The sequence below is a fragment of the Sus scrofa genome, chromosome 8 (assembly GCF_054392235.1).
Source record: "Sus scrofa isolate SSC_HxYL_T2T_F1_AM1 chromosome 8, Sscrofa_HxYL_maternal_Yorkshire_Landrace_v2.0, whole genome shotgun sequence".
In the NCBI taxonomy this organism is placed as follows: Eukaryota; Metazoa; Chordata; class Mammalia; order Artiodactyla; family Suidae; genus Sus; species Sus scrofa.
In genome coordinates this window covers 138,293,815-138,305,922 of record NC_139390.1, presented here as the reverse complement: position 1 = coordinate 138,305,922, position 12,108 = coordinate 138,293,815, and the positions used below count along the sequence as shown (strand labels likewise).

Here is a 12,108-nt window from a genome sequence, read left to right as displayed (position 1 = left end):
TCCTGGTCGGATTCGTTAACCACTGCGCCACGCCGGGAACTCCCTCACAGAATTTCAAGTAGTTTGCAATTGCTGAAGTTTTCTAGTGCAAGGAACCCAGAGGCAGGACACGAGGCAGAGAAGTGGATGGTGACACAAGGGTCCATGGTGCCAGAATAGGGCTCAGAGCTGGGTGCCTGGCACTGCCATGTCCAATATCTAGGACAAGCGTTAAAAAGAAAATCATTCTGTGACTCAGTTTCTTCATCCATAAAATGGAGATGATGGTAGCAGCAACCACATCTGGTCCTTTTAAGGATTAAATACTTCTAAAGGCTCGGAACCTGTCTGGCACACAGCACGTGCCCACGAGCTATAGGTGCTGGTGGTCTCGGACTTTGTATGGTGTGGAGATAAGCGTTGACCTGTCGTAGACCCTTGGAGGTTTAGGTGCAGTGGCATGGCATGGTCATGCATCTTTTTTTTTTTTTTTTTTTATTACTCAAATGAATTTATCACATCTAGTTGTATAATGATCATAACAATCTGATTTCACAGGATTTCCATCCCACAGCCCAGGCACATCCCCCCACCCCCCAACCTGTCTCTTCCGGAGACCATAAGTTTTTCAATGTCTGTGAGTCAGCATCTGTTCTGCAAAGAAGTTCCGTCTGTCCTTTTTTCAGATTCCACGTGTCAGTGAAAGCATTGGATGTTGGTGTCTCATTGTATGGCTGACTTCACTTAGCAATGGTCATGCATCTTTTGCAAGTACCTTTTTAAAGCGAGGGTTGGGGAGGAAGGAGCTGGAATTGACGTTGCGGATCCTCTGAGCCTCCTTTCCCCCCATTCCCAGCATGATTCGTTGTTCCTTCACCTGTGTTCCCACAGCCTTTTCTCTCCGCGGTGGCATCTTCCCATTGTATTTCATCGCCTGCGTTTCTCACAGTAGACCACGTTCCCTCGGGGTAGTGAAGGCTACAGGTTTCTCATCTTTGGGGGCCAGTGCCAAGCACCGCGCCTTCCGCAGAGCATTCTGGGAGTGTGCGCTGCATTTATTTGAAAGGCTTACCAGGGAGTTGCCCTAACTCATAATTCAGGAGAAAGGCCCTCCGGTGGAAGTCTGGACATGTTTCCATGCGAGAGTGTTTTCATTCTTTCATACACCAAATATTTATTGAGCGCCTGCTGCCCATGGTGCTGTGGGGGCGGGGGGTGGCGTGCAAGCATGAATCAGCCATGTACTCTGCCCTGGGTTGTGTTGACTCCTACAGTCTTGATCGTGGGTGTGAGGGAAAAGGGAAATGGTTGCTGATAGGTTTGATGAGAAGTAAGCTATGAAGCGGCTTAATTGTGTTGGGGTTTTTGTTTAGAAGGGCAATTACTTTGATCAAAGAATCTTAGAATTATTTTTGAAGGCTGTCTCCTTGGTGGCGGTAGCTTATTTCTTGTTGTTGCATTTTGTGTTTATAGCATGACTGATTCCGTCGAGTAAATGGCTCACGGTAAAGTTTCTTAGTAAGGTTGCTTGTTTCTCAGATTTTAATCCTAGGTAGAAAGGGTTCCACCCACATGGGGTAGGGGATAGATCCTTATCCTTGGACAAAATACCTTCTTGGACTCTTTGTTCTTAGACTGTTTTTTCTTGGACTCTCTCCTTAATCAGTCCGGTAGATTAAAGGTACCTAGCTACAGGTTTTTATTGCAGTAGTTTTAGGTTTTTGCTTGTATTTTCGTAATTGCAGTAGTTTTGTCTTTGCTTTTCTCATAGTAATTCTCTGGTACCTAGTGTATTCTACCACTTTTTTTTTTTTTTTTTTTTAAAGAAAAGGTAGGCTTGTTCTGCTCTGATCACTCATTACTCTTTGCTTAGGCCACATCTAAAGCTAGAAAACGCTCTTGTTTGGTCCAGTGAACTCCTGCTTATTGAAAGTTGCCTCTTGGCCTTGCTCAGTGGGTTTAAGATCCCACGTGGCTGTGCCTGTGGTGTAGGCTGGCAGCTGTAGCTCCAAACTGGACCCCTAGCCTGGGAACCTCCATATGCCACGGGTGTGGCCCTAAAAAGCCAAAAAAAAAAAAAAAGCCTCAGATGCTCTCAGCTCCAACATGTGAAGGCTACTTGGTGTCCCCTGAACACGTGATCCATGGCCTTCCCATATCGTCTGCCCGCCTCTGTTCGCACCAGGGGCAGGTCTGCTGCACCAAACCCGTCAAATGTATGCTGATTAGGTGAACTGATAGGCATAAAGCCTATATGTATGTGGGGGGGAGGGGGTGTGTATTTAAATTACTCAGATTTTAAGGAGTGTATTTAACAGTTCTCTTTTATCTTTGCGAGCAGTTTATTTGAAAACCCTTATTCTAAAATATCCAACCTGTCAAAGCGGTTGCATTTTCAAAATGTCCCTTTCGTATGAAAAGATGCTCAGTCATGCGTGCTAAGAGAGAGGCAAATGAAAACTCCGCTGCGCCCTCGTATCTGGTCTGTCAGGATGGGGAAAAGCGAAAGGTTGACAACATGTTTGGTTGATAAGACCGTGGGGGGAAAGTACTGTGCTCTTGCCCACAGCTGCTGGGGATGCAGACTGCAACAGTCTTGGGAGGCGCATTTGGCAGCAGGTAGCAAGGTTATGTTTGCAGTTTCCCTCTGATCTATAGCCGGCTCGCATCTAGGAATTTATCCTCAAGATACACTGGCCAAAATAAGGAAAAGATATCTGCAGGTTTATTCATTACAGACTCTATGTGATAGCGAGAGACTGGAAGTAATCCAGATGTCAACAAGGAGTTGGTTTGAGGAATTTTGGTCCTGCAGAACAGCAGAGCGCTATACAACTATAAAAAGGAATGGGGTCTCTCTTTTCTACTGCTGTGTGATCTTTAAGATAATTTAAAAAGTAAGATGCAGAAGAGTGTGTGTACTTTTGCTGCCTTTTACTTAGTAAAGGGGAAGAATACGAAAATATATATGTATTTCCTTATCTTAAAGAATTATAGAAGGATAGGAGTTCCTGCTGTGGTGCAGTGGGTTAGGGGTCTGGAAGGGTTGCAGCTGAGGCTTGGATTCCTGACCCAGGAACTTCCATAAGCCACAGGTGCACCAAAACAAAAACAAAAACAAACAAAAAACCCTAAAGAAGGATATACCCCAAACTGATAAAGGGACAAAAATAGGAGCCAGACTGTCCTGAAGGTACCTTGCTTTGTGACTCACTTTGGAGCAACTAAGTATTATACATACTTATAAAAGAAAATTAAATCAGAGTTGGGGCTGGGGAAATCTCTTAAAAATTGAAAGCATCGATGAAATATGAATTTAGCAGTTTCTCAAATTGGTGGTTTATGTTTACCGACGGGAATAGCCTAAATCCTTACTTTGCACAGTTCCAATACAGGCAAACTTCAGTTATCGTGGTTTAAATAACACCAGTCCTTCAAGACCGTGGTTCAAATTTCAGTTAGCACAGCAACTTCATAAAGTACAAACTTTGCTGCTAGCTCATTGCTCCACAAATCACTATATAAATAACAGATGGCATCATGATCAGTGACCAATCGTATCAGTTCTTTTAAGGCCGTTTGGAGCTCCGCCACCGACTTGCTCATTTAGGTCATGCAGAGATAGCAAAGTGTGTCACTGTGTTGCCTCCTTGTCTCCCGGTGACAAGCTCATGTGACATTGCACAAAAACAGATAATCGAAAGAGAATCGGCCAACAAAGACGAAAGTGCGGGAAAGAAACAGAAAGGGACGAGGCTGGAAGTGAAATTCCAATAGAGCATAAATGAAGTTACAGAAGAAAGAGCTGACTGTGGACATATATATGCAGCAAGAAATTGCTGTGGCTGTGGTGTAGACAGGCGGCTACAGCTCTGATTCGACCCCTCGCCTAGGAACCTCCATATGGCGCGGGTGCAACCCTAAAAGAAGACCCCCCCCCCCCAAAAAAAAAGAAATACACACCGGACTGAGAAACAGGTTACCAGACACTTCCTGCTTACTATTAGCAAAATCCATAATGTGAGACTTGGACAGAAAATCATCTTTTTCTGCCAACAAATCTTCAGGAAAAAAATATATAGTTATTAAAAGACCAAAGCGTCACACCAACCCTGTGATGAAAGGCTCCTGTTTGGGTCTGGGCACACCAGTTAAACTTGAAGACTAACTGGATATTTGCAACTATTAAAGGAAAATTTTATAAATCTCAGTATCCAAGGAGAAGGTTTTAGATAGGATAGTGGTATCGTGGTTGTGGTTTTTTGTTTTGTTTTCTTTTTTTAAATCTTCATCTTAAAGTCTCTTTAAACCTGGGAAACGCCGGACCTTGAATTTCTTACTTGTTATCAGTGCACCTCGGAGGCAGAAACTCCAGGGTTTGTGCCAAATGATCGAATGGACCCTGGGAAGCTGCTCTGTGCTTTTCTTCTGCTCATTTGCCTCCGCCCCAGCTGAGTCTGAACACAACAGTTCTGCACCTCGAGTCAGGGGTCTGCCAAGGGCTGGACAACAATTTATGGACCAGACTGCGTCGGGCTTGGCTGAGAGCCAGCCCCCTCTGTGGAAGCCCTCTCTCCTCAAGAGGGGGTAACTCCTACCCGCATGGGAATCAGAGGCAATAACCAGGGCAGAGCAGAAATGATTTACCACTTCTCTTTTTAAAAAATGTTTTGTTTTGTTTTGCTTTTTAGGGCCACACCCACGGCGTATGGAGGTTCCCAGGCTAGGGGTCGCATCGGAGCTGTACCTGCTGGCCTACACCACAGCCACAGCAATGCCAGATTATTAACCCACCGAATGAGGCCAGGGATCGAACCTGTGTCCTCATGGATGCTAGTCAGATTTGTTAACTGCTGAGTCGCAACGGGAAGTCCCTTAATTTTTTTATTAAAACAATTTTTTATTAAGGTACAGTTGATTTATAATGTTTTGTCAATTTCTGCTGTACAGCAAAGTGACCCAGTCTCATACACACACACACACACACACACACACACTCTTTTTCGCATATTATCTTCCATCATGTTCTAGCCCAAGAGATTGGATGTAGTTCCCTGTGCTAAGACTGCATAAGTTGGAGAAGACAGCAGGACCCCTTTGGGGCGGGGAGGCAGTGCACCCCTGCTTTGGTAATATCCAGAGAGCTGTGGTTAACTGTGGACACCTGAGAAGTCTGAAGAACACACAAACCCACAGGATCCATCTCCAGAGCGCTGTAGACCAGAGCTTGTGGATGCTACCATTTCTTGAAACCCCAGGCTCCCCTAGAGCCGTTCGAGACTGACCACAGAGAGGGTGCCAGCCCTGAGCAGCACTGCTAGCCGCCAGCGGTGAGGGCAGAGAGGGTAAGGAGGGGCTTTGCCGGAGATGTCTTGGGAACGTGCCATAGACGTCATCAAAGTGTGTTGGAAAACGGGGGCTTAAGTATTGCACGCGGGGAGTAAGAGGCTCTACGAAGATGGTATTTCCCACAGACTCGATCGAGCTCTGAGAATAAAGGTATGTGAGTGTTAGGAGAATTGTTTGAGCAGAAAATGTTTTTTGGCTTATTATTTTATTGTGGGCTCTCACCTATGATCCACTTATTCGAGGGTGTCACAAATTGACATCCTACATACGTGGCCCCTTGTAACTCGACATTTACTGCAGGGAGGGAGGACAGAGCAATGCTGTTAGCTGAAATTAGTGCAGCCAAGGCAGTTCTTTTTTTTTCTTCTTCTTCTTCTTTTTTCTTTTAGGGCCACACCCAGGGCATATGGGAGTTCCCAGGCTAGGGGTCGAATCCGAGCTGTAGCTGCAGGCCACAGCCACAGCCACAGCTATGCAGGATCCGAGCCACGTCTGCAACCTACACCACAGCTCATGGCAGCGGTGGATCCTTCACCCACTGAGCGAGGCCAGGGATCAAACCTGCATCCTCATGGTTCCTAGTCGAATTTGTTTCCCCTGCGCCATGATGGAAACTCCAGCCAGGGTAGTTCTTGTGCTAAAATCACTTTCTATTCTTAAAAGGATTGTTGCAGACGACACCATCCTCAGTAATTGTGTCACTGTTGCCCCCTAGACTCAATAACATTGCCTGCAGCTCTGCAGACTTTGTCCTGCCATCTTTTCTGAAGGATGAGAACTGCATCCTCAGTGTGACTTGTGAATCGCAAGGTGGCAGGCATTTGTGTTCACGGTACCTGAGATATCGGGTGAAAAGACAGGACTGGAGTTCCGTGTTTACTTCACATTGCTTTTTTTTATACCTGTATCTTTAGTCACTGAAAAATGGTAGGAGTTCCCATTGTGGCTCAGCAGGTTAAGAACTTGACATAAGGTCCATGAGGATGCGGGTTCGATCCCTGGCCCCGCTCAATAGGTTAAGGATCTGGCGTAACAGCAAGCTGCCGTGTAGGTTGCTGATTTGACTCCTAGCCCAGGAACTTCCATATGCTGTAGGTATGGCCCTAAAAGAAAAGAGAAAAGGGTAGACGCTCTGGCCCCAGGTATTGGATTTCAACCTCAAACACTCCTAAAGAAAACCAATCCAACTTGCTATGATAATAAATCATTTACCTTAGCTCAAAACTCACATCAGATTTGGGAGTGTTATGGAGTTCCCTTGGTGGTCTAGTGGTTAGGACGAGGTGCTTTCACTGCTGTGACCCGGGTTCGATTCCTGGTCTGGGAGCTGAGGTCCCACATCAGGCCACTGTACACCACAGCCAAAAATTAAAAAAATTTAAAACATAAAATCAAAATTTGGGAGTGTTGTGTTAGCAGGAAAAGTGATTTTCTAAAAGACTGTAAAAATAATCCTATGGCTGTTTCCTCAAGAGCGTAATGGTAGCTTCTCTGGACAGGCTGCCTGGCCTAGTGATTGAGAGTTAGGGTCCTAACTCAGTCCCACCTCTTACAGCTGCGTGACTTCGAGACTCTCACCCGACTTGCTGAGGTTCACTTTCCTTGTCTGTAAAGCAGGATGGTGATACTGCACTTGGCTTAACAGCGTGTGGTGGAAATTAACTTATCACCAGCAAAGCACTTAGAACAGAGTGAGACGTGTTGTGGCACTGGCAGTTCAGGTCACCAACAGAATTATTCCCAGGACTTTGCTTTCCATTGCAGCCTGGCTGTGATATCTAAGACTCTTACTAAATGTCTCAAATATTCGTACCGAGGGAGTAGTACCACATCTGGGGAAAGTCATCTTCCTGTGAATTTCCAAGTGGACGTGCAGGGCCAGTTGTTAAGCATTTTAAGGTACAAGGCCAGCGGCTTTGAGGTGTTCAGGCCCCTCCCAGCTTCCCAGATGTGAGGATTCTTGCCTCAGTCCCGCCTTTCTGAGAACGCAGGCAATACTGGAAACTAAAACTGCTGTCGTTCTCTTAAATGAATCCTTAAACGTAATGCTTAAAGTGAACCATTTAGGAGTCTCTTGTGGCTCAGTAGGTTAAGAACTTGACTAGTATCCCTGAGGATGCGGGTTCAATCGCTGGCCCCACTCAGTGGCTTAAGGATCCTACGTTGCTGTGGCTGTGGTGTAGACCACCGGCAGCTACAGCTCTGATTCGACCCCTAGCCTGGGAACCTCCATATGCCGCAGGTGCTGCCCTAAAAAAACCCCAAGCCAAACCAAAGCTAATTAGCTCAATAACTCATCACCCCCTGATTAGGAGATGGTTTAATTAATCAATTTTTATTTTTTACATTGGTGATACAGTTGCTCCTTGAACAACTGGGGTTTGGATGGCTCAGGCCCACTTATTTCCGGATTATTTATGGTAAATATGTACTACAGCACTGCACCATCCCAGGTCTGCTGAATCTGCGGGTGCAGAACCGCAAATACCGAGGAACCTCGGGTATGGAGGGCGGGCTGTGAGTGGGAGGTGCTATTTCTGCAAAGAGGGTTGGTACCTCTAACCCCCCAGTTGTTCAAGGGTCAGCTGTGTTTTCTGGACATTGGAAAATGGAGCAGCCCTTTCTTAGTTATAGTAAGTGCTTAGAAGACAAGGGTTTAAAAAAACAAACAAAAAACTTTCTTTTATATGACTGCACCGGACTTCGGACATGATATATGCTTAGTGAATGATCTGATTTCATTTTAGTTTCCCTGCTTTGCACATGACCTAGTAGGAGACAGAGCTCATGACAAATAGACTTCAAGTAAAACTCCTTCCAGTCCTCGTATGGAAAGTAAAATTGGCACCCCAAATTAGATTTTGAATTGTTTGGATTTAAACATTTGCTAAGAATAAAAAACAATACTTTTGGGACAGACCTGGGTATCACAATGTCAGTAGTTGACGTAACTCTTTTATGTTTGGGGAGATTGGATCTTAGTGTAACTTATAGGCTGCAATTTACTGATCATTGTGGCTTGTCTGTGTATATAATTTTTTTTTTTCCCCTCACAAAAGGAAAAAACAGCCCTGCGAAGAAAGACTAGGAGATATTCTCTTTCTTCCAGCTCTTAAATCTTTCCCTTTTCTCATATATATAATCAGGAAAATTTGAGGGTAGTTTGAAGGGATAGAAAAGCCTCCAACAACAGCCCCAAAGCATTGTCTATAGAGATGAAGGTTTTAGACTGAATAGCAGTCACTTGTCTTTGAGAGAATAAGCCGTTCTTTTTGTTGTTGTTGAGTTTTCCATATATTTATTATTTTATTTACAACTCTAATTGTAACAATTACTTTAAGGGAAATTTTATACCTTAATAAATACTTTAATAAAATAATAGTTTAAGTGAATATTAAATATTTTTAAGTATAGTTGATATACAATATTACATGTTACAGGTATATAATAAAATGATTCACAATTTTTAAAGGTTATACTCAAGTAGCCTTTGAATTTATAGTTATTATAAAATATTTGCTCTATTCCCTCTGTTTTACAATATATCCTTGTGGCTAATGAATTAGTTAGTTTGGGCCACGCCTGCAGCATATGGATGTTCCTGGACCAGAGATTTTTTTTTTCCTTTTCTAGGGCTGCTTCCTGCGGCATATGGAGGTTCCCAGGCTAGGAATCGAATTGGAGCTGTAGCCACTGGTCTATGCCAGAGCCACAGGAACACAGGATCCGAGCCGCGTCTGCGACCTACACCACAGCTCACTGCAACGCCGGATCCTTAACCCACTGAGCAAGGGCAGGGATCAAACCCGCAACCTCATGGTTCCTAGTCGGATTTGTTAACCACTGGGCCATGACGGGAACTCCCCTGGACCAGAGATTGAACCTGTGCCACTGTAGTGACCCACGCTGCTGCAGTGGCAATGCTGGGTCCTTGACCCACTGTGACACAAGGGAACTCCCCTTGTAGCTTATTTTATAATATTTTTTACCTTTTAATCCCCTACTCCTGTATTGCCCTTCCTCCCTTCCTTCTCCCCACTGATAACCACTAGTTTGTTCTCTATATCTGTGGGTCTGTTTTTTGTTATATTTACTAATTTGTTGTATTTTTTAGATTCCACATGTAAGTGATATCATACAGTATCTCTTTTCTCTATCTGACTGACTTCACTTAAAATAATGACCCCCAAAGTCCATCCATGTTTCTGCAAATGGCAAAATTTCATTCTTTTCATGGCTGAGTAATATTCCATTGTGTGTGTGTGTGTGTGTGTGTGTGGGTGCGCGCGCGCGTGTGCGCGCGCGTGTGCCCATATGTGCACACGTGCACACACACACACACACACACACACACACACTACATCTTATCCATTCATCTGTTGATCTTGGTGATTGTAGATAATGCCAGGTTAAGCAATTCTTAAACATTCTATGTTTCATGAGGCAATATTTCTCAGACTTGAAGGCACATATGGATCACCTAGGAGTTTTGTTAAAATGCAGATTCTGACTTAGTAGATATAGAATGGAAACTAAGATTTCTTTTTTTTGGGGTCTTTTTTGCCATTTCTTGGGCCGCTCCTGTGGCACATGGAGGTTCCCAGGCTAGGGGTCGAATTGGAGCTGTAGCCACTGGCCTTCGCCAGAGCCACAACTACGTGGGATCCGAGCCACGTCTGCAACCTACACCACAGCTCACGGCAACGCCGGATCGTTAACCCGCTGAGCAAGGGCAGGGATCGAACCTGCAACCTCATGGTTCCTAGTTGGATTCGTTAACCACTGCGCCACGACGGGAACTCCAGAACCTAAGATTTTGCATTTCAAATAAGCATCCCATGCAGGATGGCTGCTGCAACTCTGGGGCCCTCACTTGGAAGAGCAGAGGTTCTCAACTTGGCTGTACATGAAACCACCTGAGGACATTTAAAAAATACTTGGGGAGTTCCCTTCGTGGCGCAGTGGTTAACGAATCCGACTAGGAACCATGAGGTTGCGGGTTCGGTCCCTGCCCTTGCTCAGTGGGTTAACGATCCGGCGTTGCCGTGAGCTGTGGTGTAGGTTGCAGACGTGGCTTGGATCCGGTGTTGCTGTGGCTGTGGTGTAGGCCAGTGGCTACAGCTCCGATTTGACCCCTAGCCTGGGAACCTCCATATGCGGCGGGAGCGGCCCAAAGAAATAGCAAAAAGACACACACACACACACACACACACACAAAAAAAAAACCATAAAAAATACTTGGTTCCACCTCCAGAGATGAATTGGCCTAGGGTGTGGCCTGAGTGTCAGGAATTTATAAATCTCCCTGAGTGAGTCTCGTCTCCCCTGTAGGTGGTAAACTGCTCAGGCTGAAGGATCTGAATTGTTTTCATTTGTTTACGTCCCAGGGGGAAGTACCTTTCTTCAAAATGATGTCCTCTGTGTGTGTTTTTAATATCGCTGTTACCTGTTTTCTCATGCTTCGAAAGAGTCCTTCTGCCATACAAACAGTTTGTTTTCCTGTTTTGAAATCAGTCAAACCACTTAGACTTCCTGATCAGCTTGAGCTACCTGGTGTTGGCAGAAGCTCCAGAAAAGCCCAAAGCAGAGTCCTTCACACTCTCCATGAGCAAATATGTGATTTCCTTTGACGTTTTGAAAAAGTTGAAAATAGTTCCCTGGTCTCCACTTGCTTCATTTGTAGACTCAGGTCAGAGTTGAGTGATTACGTGATGAGAGGCTCATGATGCTGGTTTAGGGGCCGGTCTCCCCCTCGTTCACATGTAGGAGGCAATGCTGCCAACGCCATTCCAGCAGATTCTTCACAGTTCTCTGTGTCAGCAGTTATCTATTAGCTGCTTTGTCTTCTGGCTGCCTTTCCCTTTAACAAGCACTGGCCGGCCGTGGACGGAGCTGCCTTGGGCTGACAACAGACGTCCTGGGAGCTAGGCCCGCTCGGCTGTCCCATCCAGCCTCGTAACTGGCTAGGCAGTGAGGTCTAAGAGTTTGCGGTAGGTAAAAACTGTGCAGGTGCCACAGGAGGCTTCTGAGAGGAGCTGCCTAGGTTGGGATTTGAACAGTGGTAGAGAATCTCCCGAAGAAGAGGGGAAGGGACCTTCCAACCCAGAGGAAATACTCTGCGCACTGGTGAAGTGTCTGCTCGGGGGGCGTGTGTGGGGATGGGGTGGAGGGAGGTTGGTGGATGAGAAAGCTGCTGCAGTGGGGCCCAAATGGGAGGATGCCCCTGTAGGAAGTTTAACATTCAGCCTGGAGGCAAGTAATACACATTTCCTTTCCTCCCCTTTCGTCTCTTCCCCTCCCTTCCCCCTTCCCTGCCCTTCCTCCTTCTTGGTAAGAGACTAACATTTGAAGTTGTTTTAGGAAAGACATATTCTGTCTTCTGACATTGGAATTGAAGGCTGAGTGAGGGAAGAGACTTGGCAAGGGAGATAATTCCTCTTAAGCTATGGAAACAGCATGATGATGGATAAAGAAGAACCTGCACTAATGTTAGGTGTTCTAGAAAGAATGAAAGATTTTAGGGTTATTTTGAATTTCCAAGAGGATTTGGATGATGGGAGGAGAGTCAGCGAATTAGTGCAAAAATATTGACTCTAAATACAATTCGCTAAGTTCAGAAGAAGGAAGCATACGGTTGGCCCTGGAGCCGGTTGGCCCTGGAGCCATGGTTTCTAAACTTTGGTGTGTAAAACAGAATCACCTGGAGGGCTTGTTGAACCTCTGTTGGACCACACCCACAGCTGGACCACACCCACAGCTGGACCACACCCACAGCGCTTC

The 12,108-nt window shown here is 45.4% G+C and overlaps 1 protein-coding gene across 18 annotated transcripts in view; it reads left to right on the top strand.

Annotated features, from left to right (window-relative positions):
* The window catches only part of AFF1 (ALF transcription elongation factor 1), a 195,997-nt gene that overhangs the window by 43,593 nt on the left and 140,296 nt on the right, over window positions 1-12,108 (top strand). The window lies entirely within an intron of this gene.